Source organism: Canis lupus, chromosome 17 (genome assembly GCF_003254725.2).
Source record: "Canis lupus dingo isolate Sandy chromosome 17, ASM325472v2, whole genome shotgun sequence".
NCBI classification, from domain to species: domain Eukaryota; kingdom Metazoa; phylum Chordata; class Mammalia; order Carnivora; family Canidae; genus Canis; species Canis lupus.
In genome coordinates this window covers 46,354,374-46,369,390 of record NC_064259.1, presented here as the reverse complement: position 1 = coordinate 46,369,390, position 15,017 = coordinate 46,354,374, and the positions used below count along the sequence as shown (strand labels likewise).

General features: G+C 31.7%; 1 protein-coding gene and 1 long non-coding RNA gene across 10 annotated transcripts in view; one reads left to right on the top strand and one right to left on the bottom strand.

The window, feature by feature from the left end:
- LRRTM4 (leucine rich repeat transmembrane neuronal 4) overlaps positions 1–15,017 on the bottom strand; it is a 706,001-nt gene that overhangs the window by 522,078 nt on the left and 168,906 nt on the right. The window lies entirely within an intron of this gene.
- Positions 1–15,017, top strand: part of LOC112664276 (uncharacterized) — a 111,769-nt gene that overhangs the window by 62,543 nt on the left and 34,209 nt on the right. For 5 of the 7 annotated variants that reach the window (XR_004806174.2, XR_004806173.2, XR_004806175.2 and 2 more), the window contains exons 3-4: positions 2,459–2,564; positions 2,688–2,807. This is a non-coding gene — a long non-coding RNA (uncharacterized LOC112664276). Of the gene's footprint in view, positions 1–2,458; positions 2,565–2,687; positions 2,808–7,582; positions 7,714–15,017 lie in introns of all 7 variants that reach the window. The other 2 variants (XR_007402977.1, XR_003139611.3) reach the window with 1 other exon arrangement.

Genomic DNA, 15,017 nt, shown 5'->3' with positions numbered 1-15,017 from the left:
ATAAATATGTACATATAATTTTTCTTTCTACCGTTAGTATGTTAGAGGTTATAGAGGTCACTGACTTTTGTACAGTGAGACAGCCAAGATTTTCTCATGATCAGTCCCTGATTATGGTTGTAACTAAGGCTGGTACCTCTACTTTCTCTGCTATAAAACTTAAGAGAATTTTACAGTTATTGGACTAGACCAAATAAACCCTCTTACAGAAGCTTTACTTTTACATCTAGGTCAAAGATGAATGCTATGTATCATTATGGTCATAATTGAAGTTCATATTATTTAAACACAGTCTTACTTTTTAGTCACCAATCTTCTTAAGGGAAAGACATAGAAAGCTTCTGTGACTGCCAGGACATTTCATATATCCATTTATATTCCTTATGTAACCATATAAAGAATAGTTACAATATAATAAGACATGGCCTTGAAATGGTTTTTGTGAAACAGTTTGGCATGACAAAATTTAATTGTGGTATCAACTTCTAAGTGTCCAATTATTCACCTAATCAAAGAGATATCATGTACACAAAAACTATTTACAGGTATCCAAGAGCCCTGCATGACCTAGGAGTTTTTGATAGGCATTGTGTACCCTATCAGGGTTCTCTGTTTCACCTATCCCATTATTTCAGGATTGGCCAGGTGCCCTCCTTTGAGACTCACACTAAATAAATTTGAAGAAACTTAAAATAGCAAACTCAAATATTAACATGGCACTTCACAATTCAGAAAGCCATGGTTTGCTCCATTACTCTATATATACCTTATTCAAATGCCAACTTCTCAGGAAGCTCTTCCCTGTCAATCATAATCTAAAGTTTCCTGCTTCCCCATTACTCCTTATACTCCTTTCCCCCTGTTTTATTTTATTAAAAGCAATTATCTCTATGTGATAGTGTATTATGTATTTATTTACTTGTTTAGTACCCATCTTCCCCATACAATTCCATAAGAGCATCATGGTCATGTAGCAAATGTTAAATAAATATTTTCTAAATGAATAACTAGATAAGTCTTGTCTATTAGCAATGCATGCATTAGTGCTCTAAATTCAAAATAAGGAAAATGAGGGGCACCTGGGTGGCTCAGTCAGTTAAGCAACTGATTCTTGGTTTAGCTTCAGGTCATGATCTCAGGATTGTCTGATCCAGCCTTGCTTGGGCTCCCTCTCATTACAGAGTCTTCCTCCCCCTCAGCTCCTCCCCTTGCTCCATTGTGCATGCACATGTGTGCTCTCTTTCTCTCTCAAATAAGTAAACAAATAAAATCTAAAAAAAAAAAAAAGAAATAAGAAAAGTGAGACTCTTGAAGTGTAAGTGGTCAAGACCACATAACTCATCACTAAAGTTTTCAGACTTCTTAAAAACTCCCACTATATTATATTGTCTTTTCTTTCCCAATGTAAGATGGATCAGAGGCAGATGTATAGAGACTAGATGGTGTCTCAAAGGCTGAGGATGGTGTGACTATTAAAGGAGAAATATAGGCTCACCTCCTAAGCAGAGGAAACCTTCCTGTCATCAGAAGCTCATGTACTTTTAACCCGCACACTTGATTTTATTCTCTCTAATAAATGTCGCTTCATTTCCTAACTGAAATGATACACGTTGATAACTGTAACAAAAAAGTGGACAAACACTTAAATGCCATAAATCTATATTCTGACTATAAGTTTATATAGATTTAAAGAAATGCTAGCATAAAAAAACAATCCTAAGAAATGTGATGCACCACATTCTGATAGATTTTTAAGAAATCTCAAGAGGAAAGAGGTCACAAAGTAACCTTTATTCTTGTTATATAACCTAGTATGCATCTGTTTTTACTAAAAATCTGTATTTTAAATATAGACCCTCAGCCATACCTTGTTACAGGTGGTAATATACAACAGTGGTTAAGAATGTGGCTTTGGAGTCAGAGAGTGTAAGTCTACAATTCACAGACTCATAGATATTGGAGGAAAGAGCCGTTCTAAGTTAGTACCTTCAATTATAAAATTGGAATAATAAAGAATCTACCATGTAAGACTGCTGTGAAGATAACACAACTTCACAATCTAATAAATATGGTATACTGCATATCCTAAGACCTTACTAAAGGTTAGGTATTCATACCCAAGAAATCAGATATATACTTAAATGTTGAAATAACACTAAATTAACTCATACCGAGGGAATCAGATATATACTTAAATGTTGAAATTAACCACAATAAAATTCTACACAGATTGTTGATCTTTTAAACACTTTCATTATCACATGAGAAAAATGAGGAGTGCTTACATTTGGGGAAGAATTGGTAAGGATGGAATTATGAGCCAAGAATTCAAATCAATATAGAAATAAAAGAATTTATAGTGCCACTATGTTTGTATTCTCTTGATTTATCAGTTCTTGAGCATCAGAAATAATTTTAATTTGCTCTCCCTAACTCATGATTTCAATATTCTTTTCAGGCATTTGACACTACAAGTTGCTTAATAGAATAAAAATACGGACCTTGCCCAGGGAGCATGATCTACATTTCAAAGTAAAAGAAGATTAAAAAAAAAAAGTTACTTGGTAAGAGTATAGGGAGGAAATTTAACAGTGCATATCACACAACCTCATAAAATACCTCTGAGTCAGAGAACATTCAGGCTGTGTAAAACTCTGATATAAAGCTTTTTGCAATTCCAATTTCAGATGTTCTGCCAGTGAAATGAAATCCTCCGTGGGGAAAGTGACGTACACTGCGTATCTCTTACTATCCCATGGACTATCAGGAATAAAGGTCCATTTACTCAAAAACACTTCTTGAATAACGTAAGTCAGGCACTCTGCTAGTCACAAGGGCAGACATGAAGACTAGTACACTATCTTTTGTGTGCAGCTGAACATAATTAGGTGGAGAAAAATGTATCTTCATGTAGATTTCTGTTTTCATGCTCAACATCTATGATCAAGTCCTCCCAGGACTCTTTATTGTTTTTCCAGTTCCATGAGTGACACACATTCTCTTTTTGTCTCTGAGTCTTTGTTCATGTTTTTGTTCTTCCTAGAATGCTCCTCTCCATCTCTTCTGATTTTGTTCTCCTGGTGGTTCCTGCTTACCTTTGAGGTTTATGATGAGATATCATTTGTCATATGAGCCTTTCCTTTTCATAGATTATTTCAGCTCTATGATTATATAGAACATTTAATACTTCCTCTAAAATAATATTTATCACATTTTTATTGATAATTGCATGTTTTTATCTCCTCTGGTAGCTTCTTTTCCCCATGAGGACAAGAACTGTATACGCTGCCATTCAATACAAGACAAAGCACTCAATACATATCTACTGAATGAATGAAAAAATGAATGCCATCTGACAATTTGGGTTAAATGCTGAAAGATCACTAAGATAAAATAATTTATTTTGGGGGAAGACTCCAATAAGTAATTTTCAGAGTTTGTATTGAGTATTGACACTTTCACATGGGTCTTTTAAGCATGAGTAGGAGTTAACCACACAGGATAAGGAGAAGAGTATTTATGGATAGAAAGAAAGAATTATGTAAGGACTAAAGAATCTTTTCCAAGTTTGATTTGGAAAAGTTTCTTGCAGGGAATAACAATTTGTGAGGACAGATTATAAAGGGCTTAATAGAATATGCTAAGGCATTGAATCAAGATGAATGAAGTATTATAGCATCACAGAAGTTCTATGCTAGTTAATGGGCAATTCAGAAAGAAGACAGCATTTAAGTTAAATAAAATTTGGACAGGCTTCATTACTGCAGGATTTCTCAGAGCTATTTGCTATATCCATATACTACACAGTGCAATTTACCATGAAGTTATAGTATATAGAGAGCCTTTTAAATATGTTTGTTTATAGAGCACTCTTCTTTTCCATGGAGCATTATGAAGGATTTGTGTACACAGAACTCATGTTGGGAATCAGTAGTATAGTACAATGGTTCTCAACTAGGGTTATATTTTTTACCTCAGAGGATATTTGGCAATGTCTGGAGATATTTTGAATTGTCATAACTCTGTAGGTGAGGAGTTGTTACTGAATTCTACTAGGTAGAGGTCAGGAATGCTGCTAAACATCCTACAATGCTCAGGATAGCCCCCACAACAAAGAATTACCCAACCCAATCACCAGTAGTCCCAAGTTGAGAAAACTTAGTATAGTAGAAAGGGAAACAATTGAACTTGAAGTCTCCATTTTTCTGTTTAATAACTCTTGGGTCTTGGGGCACCTGGGTTGCTCAGTGGCTGAGCATCTACCTTTGGCTCAGGCCGTGATCCCAGATCCCGGGTCCTGAGATAGAGCCTCACATAGAGCTCCCTGCAGGGAGTCTGCTTCTCCTTCTGCCTGTGTCTCAGCCTCTCTCTCTGTGTCTCCCATGAATCAATAAATAAAATCTTAAAAAAAATAACTGTTGGATCATAAACAAATTATTTAATCCAATTAGGCCTTATATTTTTCACTGAAAAAAATAGAAATGAAATTATTTAATTTGGAGGGTAAAGTTATTTTAAGAAAGACATTGTATATGAAGATACATGGTAGACTATCTGCCTCAGACCAGTCACTGCTCTGTTAACAAACTCTACTCCCTGGACATACCAGTGGGATGTGCCAAGAGGTTCAAATTTAGGAACTAATGTTAAGAAACACAATTAGAATCCTAAGAATGGGCAGATGATCCAAACTGGGTCATTAGTGCTTTTCCTAAGGATTCCAAACAATACATAATAACATTCTTGTTCCCTTATTAAGAGACTGTGAAACAGTTGTCTGTGAACTGCCTAAATCTCTTTTACAGTAAAAGAGCTTGAAGCTGGCATTGAGAGAAAAGCAAATATGAGAGATAAAGATGGAAAAACAGAGTTTAAGCCCTGTATCCAATCATGTCTGAAGATAGTTGTTTGAAGTAACAAAACCCAATATATCTTCTATTTTCTTTATCTAGCTCATTTGGTTTCTGTTACTTGCAAGCAAAAGAGTCCTAACACAGATACAATTATTATTTATTCTGTAGGAAATGGAGAGCTCTTATGTTTTCTAACATACATTATAATAGGGTTTTCTGAGTAAGTGTCTTGATTCCATAAAAAACAGATTGCTCTAGGAAAAAATATTAAAATGATTCACAGAAAATAATGCAATTCATACTAGTGAGTTAAACACTAGACTTTCCAAACCCCAATTTAGCTGTTGAATTTCATCCAATGTATATTAATTTTGAAGGCCAGTTGACTCAAATTTGTGGTAACAAAAATATTTTATTCTGTATTCTATTTTAAAAATTTAAATTCTAGTTTTAGTTATTTATGGTCACTTGTATTAACTTATATTGACTCCCATGAAAAGTCTAAAAAGCAAAAAATAAATAAATATTTGAAAATATGGCAATGATTGAAATATACTCTAAAGATTGAATAGTGAAATAATTTAAGCAATATTTAGCAAGTTTATTTATTTAGCAAATATTTATTAGGTATGTGCCCACTCTATGCCAGTTACAATGGTGAAAACCTGCTGTGTTTAAATTAATGGTGAAAACAAATACAGGATAAGAGAAAATCTTTGAATTTTGTGCTATGAAGTAATAAGAAATTGTGATATAAATATAAGTATTGAAAATTGTCAGGGAATGCTTCTCTAAAGAAGAAATATTAAGTTGATACTTGAAACTAGAGAAGTTAGGCAGGTAGGATTGTTGGAAGAGTATTCCCTGAAGTTTGAGTATTTGATATAAAGATGTTTAAGGAATTAGTTTGTTGTAGTGAAGAAATGGGAAAAAAAAGGGGGGGGGGATGGAACAGACAGAAAAAATGTATGTAAGATCTAGATAAAAATGGGACGCCTGAGTGGCTCAGCATTTGAGCATCTGCCTTTGGCTCAGGGTGTGATTCCCGTATCTCAGGATCGAGTCCCATATCGGGCTTCCTGCATGGAAGAAGCCCGCTTCTTCTATGTCTCTGCCCCTCTGTATGTCTCTTATGAATAAATAAATAAATAAATTTTTAAAATCTAGATAAAAATAAATAGATAAATTTAAAAATTTGTGCCAGTCTCACCATTGAGTGGTATTCACACAAGTCACCTAAAAGAGTAAAAGTAAACAAGCAAGCAAGCAAGCAGAAAATCAGCATTCTCAATATGATGTAAATAGCACCTACTGTTCCAGAACATAGTATTCAAAATATCCAGAATACAAATCAGAATTGCTATTATACAAAAGATATATATCATAATATATATTAACTATATGTCATATCAAATTGACATATAATAAAAAAGACAATAGATAACAATTAATTCTAAGATAGTCAGATATTGGAATTATGTTACAAAGACTATAGACAGTCACAATATTGAAGTTCCAAGAAGTAAGATAAGCACTCTTCAAATGAATTGAGCAGTATCAAATTTTGGCACAGAAACAGAAATAAAAAAGTAAATGACACTTTTTGGACTAAAAATAATGGATTGGACTTTATAGAAGAATGGGAATAACACAGAAAAATGTGAGTAAACTTGAAAATTTAGCAATTGAAATTATCCAATCTGAAAAACAGAGGCAAAAGATTGAGGAAAAAAATGAACACAGGGACTTTTGGGGCAAAACAAAAAGTTTAATATTTTTGTTATTGTAGCATCAGAAGAAAAGAAAAGTGTGATACAAAAAGAAACATATTTAAACATACTGGCCGAAAACTTCCAAATTTTGTGAGAATGATGAATTCACAAATTTCAAAAGCTCAGAGAATTTCAAATAGGGTTAACTCAAAGAAATCCATGCCAGGATATATTGCAATCAAAACACTGAAAACTAAAAAAAGAATGGTCTTAGAGCAACTGCTAAAATAACATACCAATAGTAAAACACTCAATTAAAATTGAAAGAAATAATAAAAAATAGACAGTTTAAAGAAGAAAAGAAATAAAGAGAATTGTAAAATGAATTTAAAAATATAAAACAAAAAGTAAATTCCCAATGACAACCATATCAAATGTATATTGTGTAATCCTACCAATAAAAAAAAAAAAAAAAAAAAAAAAAACGCAGAGTGCCAGAGTGCCTGGGTGGCTTAGTCAGTTAGCACCAACTTGTGATTTCAGTTTAGGTCATAATATCATGGGTTGTGAGATTGAGCCCTACGTGGGGCTCCATGCTCAGAACATGGATTCTCTGCCTCTCCCTCTCCTTCTGCCCCTCTGTTCACTAGTGTATGAGTGCAAGTGCTTTCTCTCTTTCAAATAAATACATAAAATCCTTAAAAAAAAGAAAAACCCACCGGACTCCAAAATACATTTTTAAATAGTAAATTGGCCTTTATTAAAGTTTTTTTTTTTTTTCTCTAAGACATGCAGTGGTAAAAGAAGGAAAAGGCAAGCCACAGGTTTGGAAATTTATTTTCAAATCATAGATCCCAAAAGGACTTGTATCCAAAATATATTTAAAAAAAAAAACTCTAAAAGTTTAACAATAAGAGACAACTCACAGAAAAAAAGTGGGCAAAAGTTTTGAACAAATACATCACTGAAGATACACAGATGGCTAATAAGTACATTAAAAGATTTTCCACCTTCTAGGGGAATACAAATTAAAATATCCTGAGATATCACTATACACCTACTAGAAAGAAACAACTACAATACCAAAGCTTTGACAATACGATTTACTGATGAGGATGTGCAGCAACTGGAAAGCTCAAACATTGCTGGTAAGAAAACCAAATGATAAAGTCACTCGAGAAAACAGGTTGGCAATTTCTCTTATATTTAGATATGCATTCGCTGTATGAATTTGTGATCTCATTCCTAGATATTTGCCCTAAAGAAATGAAAGCTTACAATCACACAAAACTTAAACATTATGTTTAGATATACTGACATAATCAAACATAAATTAATAATAATAATAAGTCCACAAACTGAATTCAAATATCCTTCACCAAATGAAGGGATAAACAAACTGTGGTACTTTTTATATATGAATGAAATACTACTCACCAATAACAGTTTGTTTGAATCTCAATGGTATTATGCTGAGTAAAAGAAATCATTCTCAAAAACTGCATAATGTATGATTCCTTTATAGGACATTCTGAAAATGCCAAACTGTAGGGTCAGAGAACAGATCCGTGGTTGCTAGGGTTAGGCATAGGGAAGGATGCTACTGCAAAGTAGTACTAGATGAAGTGATAAAACTGTTCTAAATCCCAATCATGGCGGTAATTACACAGTTCTATGTGTTAACATTCATAGAGTGGTAAACAAACAAAAAAGTCAGTCTTACTGAAAACAAATGTAAAAATTAAAGAATATGAAAAAATTGTTCAGTTATGTTTGTTGGAAGATCATACAAAGGCAGAAATTTTGTTAGGAAATACTAATTTAATAAAATTGTTCTGTGATAAAGAAATGCAAAAAATTAAAGCAAATTATATACTTCGGGGGTAATTTTGCAATGCATATGACTATAGAAAGTTTTAATTAACTTGATTTTATGAAGAGCTCTTGCTAACTGATTAAAAAAATTGATACCCATAAAAAATGTGTAAAGCCATTTAAGGCAATTCACAGGAAATGAAATACAAATGGCTAAAAAGGTTTAAAAAATGTTACATTTTGCTAGCAAATACAAATCTAAGATGCATGAGAAAGTATATATGTCTAACAAAATAAGAGAGAGAGGAACAGACATGTACAAGTGCATATATCCAGTATGTGTAAGAATCTGCACTTGCATGTGGACATAGGCAACTGGGCTATGGAAAAACAGACATTCATATACACTGTCAGTGAAAATTTTAAATTACTACAATATTCCTTGGAATAATTATGACTAGCCTTAAAATTTTTCCAAACAGTAGAGGAATTCTGCTTTAGGAAATGAAATTAACAAATAATCATGGATGTGGACAAAAATGCAGCTATAGGGTTTTCAACTGTAACATTACATATAATACTGAGTAATTCAATAAAAGTGTAAATAACCATTTACAGAGGTTTTATTAAACAATATATAAGCAGCCATTGAAATGATGAGCTCCCTCGCACTCTGACATCTAGTTGGTTTGGACCATATAAGGCACTGACAAGAACAGAAAGAGTATTGAAAGTGCCTATTCCTCAGCTATTTCCTTGCAGACTGTAACCTGATGGTGGTCACATGCCTTGACCAAGGACCATAACTCCTGTCAAACAGTTAAACCCTAAACCTAGAGTTTCCACTGACCAGTAACAACGGCCTCGTCTTTAAACCCAAGGGATAGGATGATTTCACACTGATTTCACACTGGTCAATGTATGCCCAGAACTTTTTCAGCATTCCTTATCATTATAACTTCATGCCCTTGTAAGCGGATGTTTGTTAAATTCTCTCTTTAATCACCTCATCATAATTACCAGGCATTTCCTGCCAGGGTCCTCAACAATAATTTTACCAAAATATTAGAAGTTATTCCTTGCAAAAGAATACTATTTATATATCTGTGTTAGTTTATGTGGATTTACTTTTATGAGTTTTGTGTGTCACTTACCTTTATATGGATTTTTGTAATTTCCAAAGAAAAAACAGGTAACTTCCTAAAATAATATTTCTCAAACTGTGATGAAAGATTAGTTGTTTTTATTCAGTCATAAATATACAGTTTTATAAAATATTTTATAAATAAGATACTAAATAAATATCAAATATATTATATATTATAGTAGTTTATGTTATAAAATATAATGGGAAAGAATTGTGAAAATTAAATTAAAATACATATTCAAGCATACAATTTTTACATTTAAATTCAGCAGATATAAAATATTCTTGTTGAATTGCTATAAAGTTTCTAAGTGTTTAATTTCAAATTAACGTGGTGTTTGCAAACCTGTTTGCAAACAGGTTTTGTTTGTTTAATTTGTTTCCAGAAAACACTTTTGGAGTCATTGGTCTAAAATATGATCAAGTGAATCAACAATGAAAGGATATCTATATCCATATAATTTTACCTATTTACATGTATATCTATCTACACCTATGTATAGTTAATGATGCCTGAACAGGCACCACCTATCAGATACTCAGTAAATATTTGGTAAAAATACAAATGAACAAGTTGTAAAAAAAAAAAAAAAAAAAAAAAAAAAAGCAGTTAACAAGTTAACAAGTGCAGAATACACACAAACATGTATGCGATTTCTTTGACTACTAGAGTTTCAGAGAATAGGATGTCTCATACACTGTCTGGTGGCTGAAGATAGGCAAAACCTATCTAAATGTTTAAATAAGCATACATTTTGGCCTGATAATTAAGTTCAACTGTACTATTTGCAAGTCAAGAAAAATTGGAAAACTTTAAATAAATGTCCAACAAAAAGGAAAAGTTTAAAATGCTTTCATGAAATCATGATGGAACACAATGCAGACCCTAAAATAAAATTATAGAAGCACATATAATGTCATGGAAAGTTTTTTTGTTTTGTTTTGTTTTTTTCTTGTTTTTGTTTTTGTTTTGTTTTTTTTTTTGGTCAAGTGTAATATGACTTACAAGTATACAGAGTAGAATGTTAAATTTGAAAATATATACATATATAATTTGACATCTATGGAAAAATATAAAATATAAAAAAACTGTTTTTATATTTAAAACATTCCCCCCTGTTAGGGGGGTGATGATGTTTGTTTAATTTATACTTTTGCTTATATACCATCTTGAAATTTCAATGAACCTATGTTGTGAAATAAGCATAGATAAAACTATAGATCAAATGTTATGAAAAGTTATCAAAAATGCACAAAATTATAGCAAAGAAAGACATTAATATTTTAAAAAATTGCACTTAACCAGAATTTATTACTTTACTGAGAGGTGGTTAGATTAAAAAAAAAAAACTACCAACATAATTTTACATTCACAAATTAATGGGAAAATTAAATGAAAAGTCATTTGATAAAGTACAGCAGCCACTTAAAAACTCCAAAGAAAACAAAAACAGACGACCATTAAAACTGACAACAAATATGATTATAAATGTCAAACCACTGAAAAGCATTTCCAGTAATATGTGGAGGTGGACAGAGATACTGGCTAACTCCATTTTTTTTTTTTTAATCAACGGTGTTTTGGAGGATTTTGTGAATGCAATAAAAAATGAAATAACATCAGAAAAGTAGAGATAATATCCTATTTATGTTAATGATAGCAGAAACTACTGAAAAGCCATTAAAACTGATTCACTTTCCTACTTTGGCTGCATACAAGGTAAATATGATAAAAAATAAAACCCTAGTTCTTTTCTGGTCTAGAAATAGTTACTTGGAAAAGCAGATGGAAATTTTTTTAAAAAGCCTCCTATTCACAACTACAAAAACACTTAGATAATGCTTATGGATGAATTTTATAAGAATAGTCCAACAGAAATGGTAAAGAAAATCCTAATAATTTTTTTTTGAAGAACATAAATAAGATTTTAACAAATGGAAAGTGGTACTGTGCTCTTAAACAGAGGTTTATTTCCCCCCAATTTATCATACATTTAAAATTGTTAAAAGCAACCAATGGTTACATATTTGTTTTTGATGTCATTGTTTGTTGTTTTTGGGATGAAGGGATGGAGATAAGATGACTTTAAAGGTTTACAAGGAAGAATAAATTTATTTTTTTTAAAAAAAGACAGATTTGCTGAAGAACAATGGGAAGAGAAAAAAAATTTCACCAGGTATTAGAAAACTTATACATTTACCACAGTAGAAAATATATATTGAAATTGTAAAAGAAAAAATACTCAATTGAGTAGCATTGGAGATGCATGAAAATAAAATTTTAATGTATATGAGAGCATAAGTTATGAAAGTTGTGTTATTCCCAACTTAGTAGGCAATTGACAGATTATAAATTAATTATTGTCATTGAGAAATCTAGGTAAGTATCTAGGAGAATCTAGATCTATCTAATACCACATATAACAATAAATTTCAATTATCCCTCCAGTACAAGGTTTAGACTCTTCAATGTTAGAGACCTTAACCTCAGGAACTCCAACTCTTTCCCTTATAAATATTCCCACAGAAAGCTTAAGAATACTGAGATGTCAGAGAATGAATTTAGAAGAATTTGAGAAATAGTAATAAATGAATATTTACATTTTTTTAATTTTTAAGATTTACCTGAAACTATATGTATAATATATAATTAAGAGATAACCAAGAATTGAAACCCAAAATTATGGGGAAAAATTGAGACATATCTTAATATAGAGGTAATTTAAAATAGTTTGTAGAAATACCATAAACAAGTTAAAGGTACAAATAATTTCCACCAGCAAGCAGAGAATTAATAACTACAAAATATCCAAAAAGTACATAAAAAGTTTTTTAGACTCACAAACACGCAGGAATATGCTGTGTGAAATAAAATTATTTCACTAGGGATGCCTGGGTGGCTCAGTGGGCTTCCTGCATTGAGCCTGCTTCTCCCTCTGCCTGTGTCTCTGCCTCTCTCTCTGTGTCTCTCATGAATAAATAAATAAATTTTTTAAAAATTATATCAGTATAGTGATACATTATTTTAAGCTTATCACTGAAAAAAAAGTAAAGGGCTAACAACCAACAAAACCTTTACTGGTGAAAATATAAGTTGATATACTGCAAGATGAAATAAAGATGTATTCTATTTCTTAGAAATAACAACTATATCCAATGATATAAGTAGAATGATGTTCATTGTAGTATTTATTAAAGTATAATGGTAAAAGATTTGAAACTAATTGAATTCCTATCAGTATTAAGATGGCTAATGACCTTGTGATACATCTGTACAATGGAATATTAAAAGATAAACAGAAATAAACCAAATGATTTGGAAATATTTCCATGAGATATATTTGAGTAGTAAAAGTAAAAAATAATGTACTTTTGTGAAAGACAAAACTTTATATACGTATATATTTATATGTATATATGTTTATACATATATATTACATATGTATACATATACATTTATATGCTTATATATGTATATATTTGCGTGTATCAGTATACATACACACACATACATAGAAAAATGTAGAATTACTCATATTTAGTCTTTAACTCAGACTACTTGGTGGTCACTGTGAAATGAAGAAGAAAGGGAACAAGAAAACAGAAGCAAAAGGATAAGTAACAAAAAATGACAGGAAGAAAAAATGTGAAAAATGTGTATATAAAACAATAGAATTCTTTCGTGAATATGTATTTTGTAAAAATATTTAAAATGAAATAGTGATTACTATAAAATATACTTGGGGGGGATGGGGTAACCGGGTGACATGCACTAAGGAGGGCACTTGATGGGATGAACACTGGGTGTTATACTATATATTGGCAAATTGAATTTAAATAAAATATTTAAATACACATACATGCACATACATATACATTTAGGAAGAGTGGATATTTTTTGTCTACATTTATATCTTCCTTGCTTCATTTTGTACAATTTTATTAATGAACTCAGCTTAATTACATGTGTGAAATATTCTGACAGTGTAAGTTAAAAATGAGAAATGAGGGATCAAGGTACATAAGCATGTCCCAATTCCTAGTCAATCACATGAACATCATTTGGTAATGAGGGAAGATTCGATTATTGCAGGACAACTTTCTTTTCCTCTTTTCAGCATTCATGAGAAGCTGTTCACTCTCCTTTTGATGCTGAGCCTGATCTTCCATTTTATGGAATAACAGTTTAAAACTATTTGTTTAGTTCCCCTTATCAATGTTTGAATAATCATTAGATTTTACGAGTGAAGTCACATTACTGATTTGATGTACAACTCACCAGATGGCCAGAGGAAAATGTGTTAGTTTCCTACATTTGATTGCAATGAAGAGTAAATACTGGTCTCCCTCAGTGACCTAACACATTGAAGACAGATTACATGGACAATTATTAAGTGATCTACAACCCCCTTGGATCATTTTGTGAACTTAGGAATTGCAATTAATTTTATGCATGGCCCACCTTATTTAAAATACTCCCTATCCCAGGAATTTGCTTGGAACTGAGTTGTAATCAGTTCTCATTGTTGTAGGTGTTTATATTTGAAGAGGCCACGTTTGTCCCTGCTTGAAGAATTTAGTTTAATGTGAATTATTGGTCTAAATATGACAATACGGTGATCCCTTAAGTCTCACAGCAATTTCATCTTCCAAACCAAGGTTTTATTGCAACCACGATCGGAAACTCCAAAGAATTCAGGAAAATAAGAAAGAATAGTGATTTTTGTTGTGCGTTGGTGCACACTATTACAAACGTCTTTTCAGAGAGAAACAAAGAACAGAAATATTAGGTGCCTAATTGCAAGAATTTCAGTTAGGGGCCTAATTGGTAATATCAAACAGATCAAAACAAGTAGAATTAATATTACACATAATTGCAAGAATTTCAGTTAGGGGCCTAATTGGTAATATCAAACAGATCAAAACAAGTAGAATTAATATTACACATATTTCTTTATTACTCTTTTTAAATAGTTAAAATCCCTGACTATTTTTATTCTATAATTCTGGATTATACAACATGTAAGTTAAGTATTATAAAATGCCAAATTTAAAATTAAGTACTAGTTTGAACACACATGTAAAAAATGAAATTCAAACTATTTTATTTTTTATTTTTATTTTTTTAAAGATTTTATTTATTTATTCATGAGAGATACAGAGAGAGAGAGGTAGAGACATAGGCAGAGGGAGAAATATGCTCCCTGCAAGGAGCCCGATGTGGGACTCTATCCCAGAACTCTGGGATCACGCCCTGAGCTGAAGCCAGATGCTCAACTGCTGAACCACCCAGTTGTCCCACTATTTTCTTTTAAAAATACTTTTATTTATATCATGATACATAGTTTAGATGTAGTAACACTAGGAAATGTAGAAACTGAAATGGAAGGACCTAAATATGAAAGTAGGAAACACTACAATTTTTAGTGCCTTTGGTTCATAGATGTTATAATCTGTTATATGATTATGAACTAGAATCAGATTGTGTTT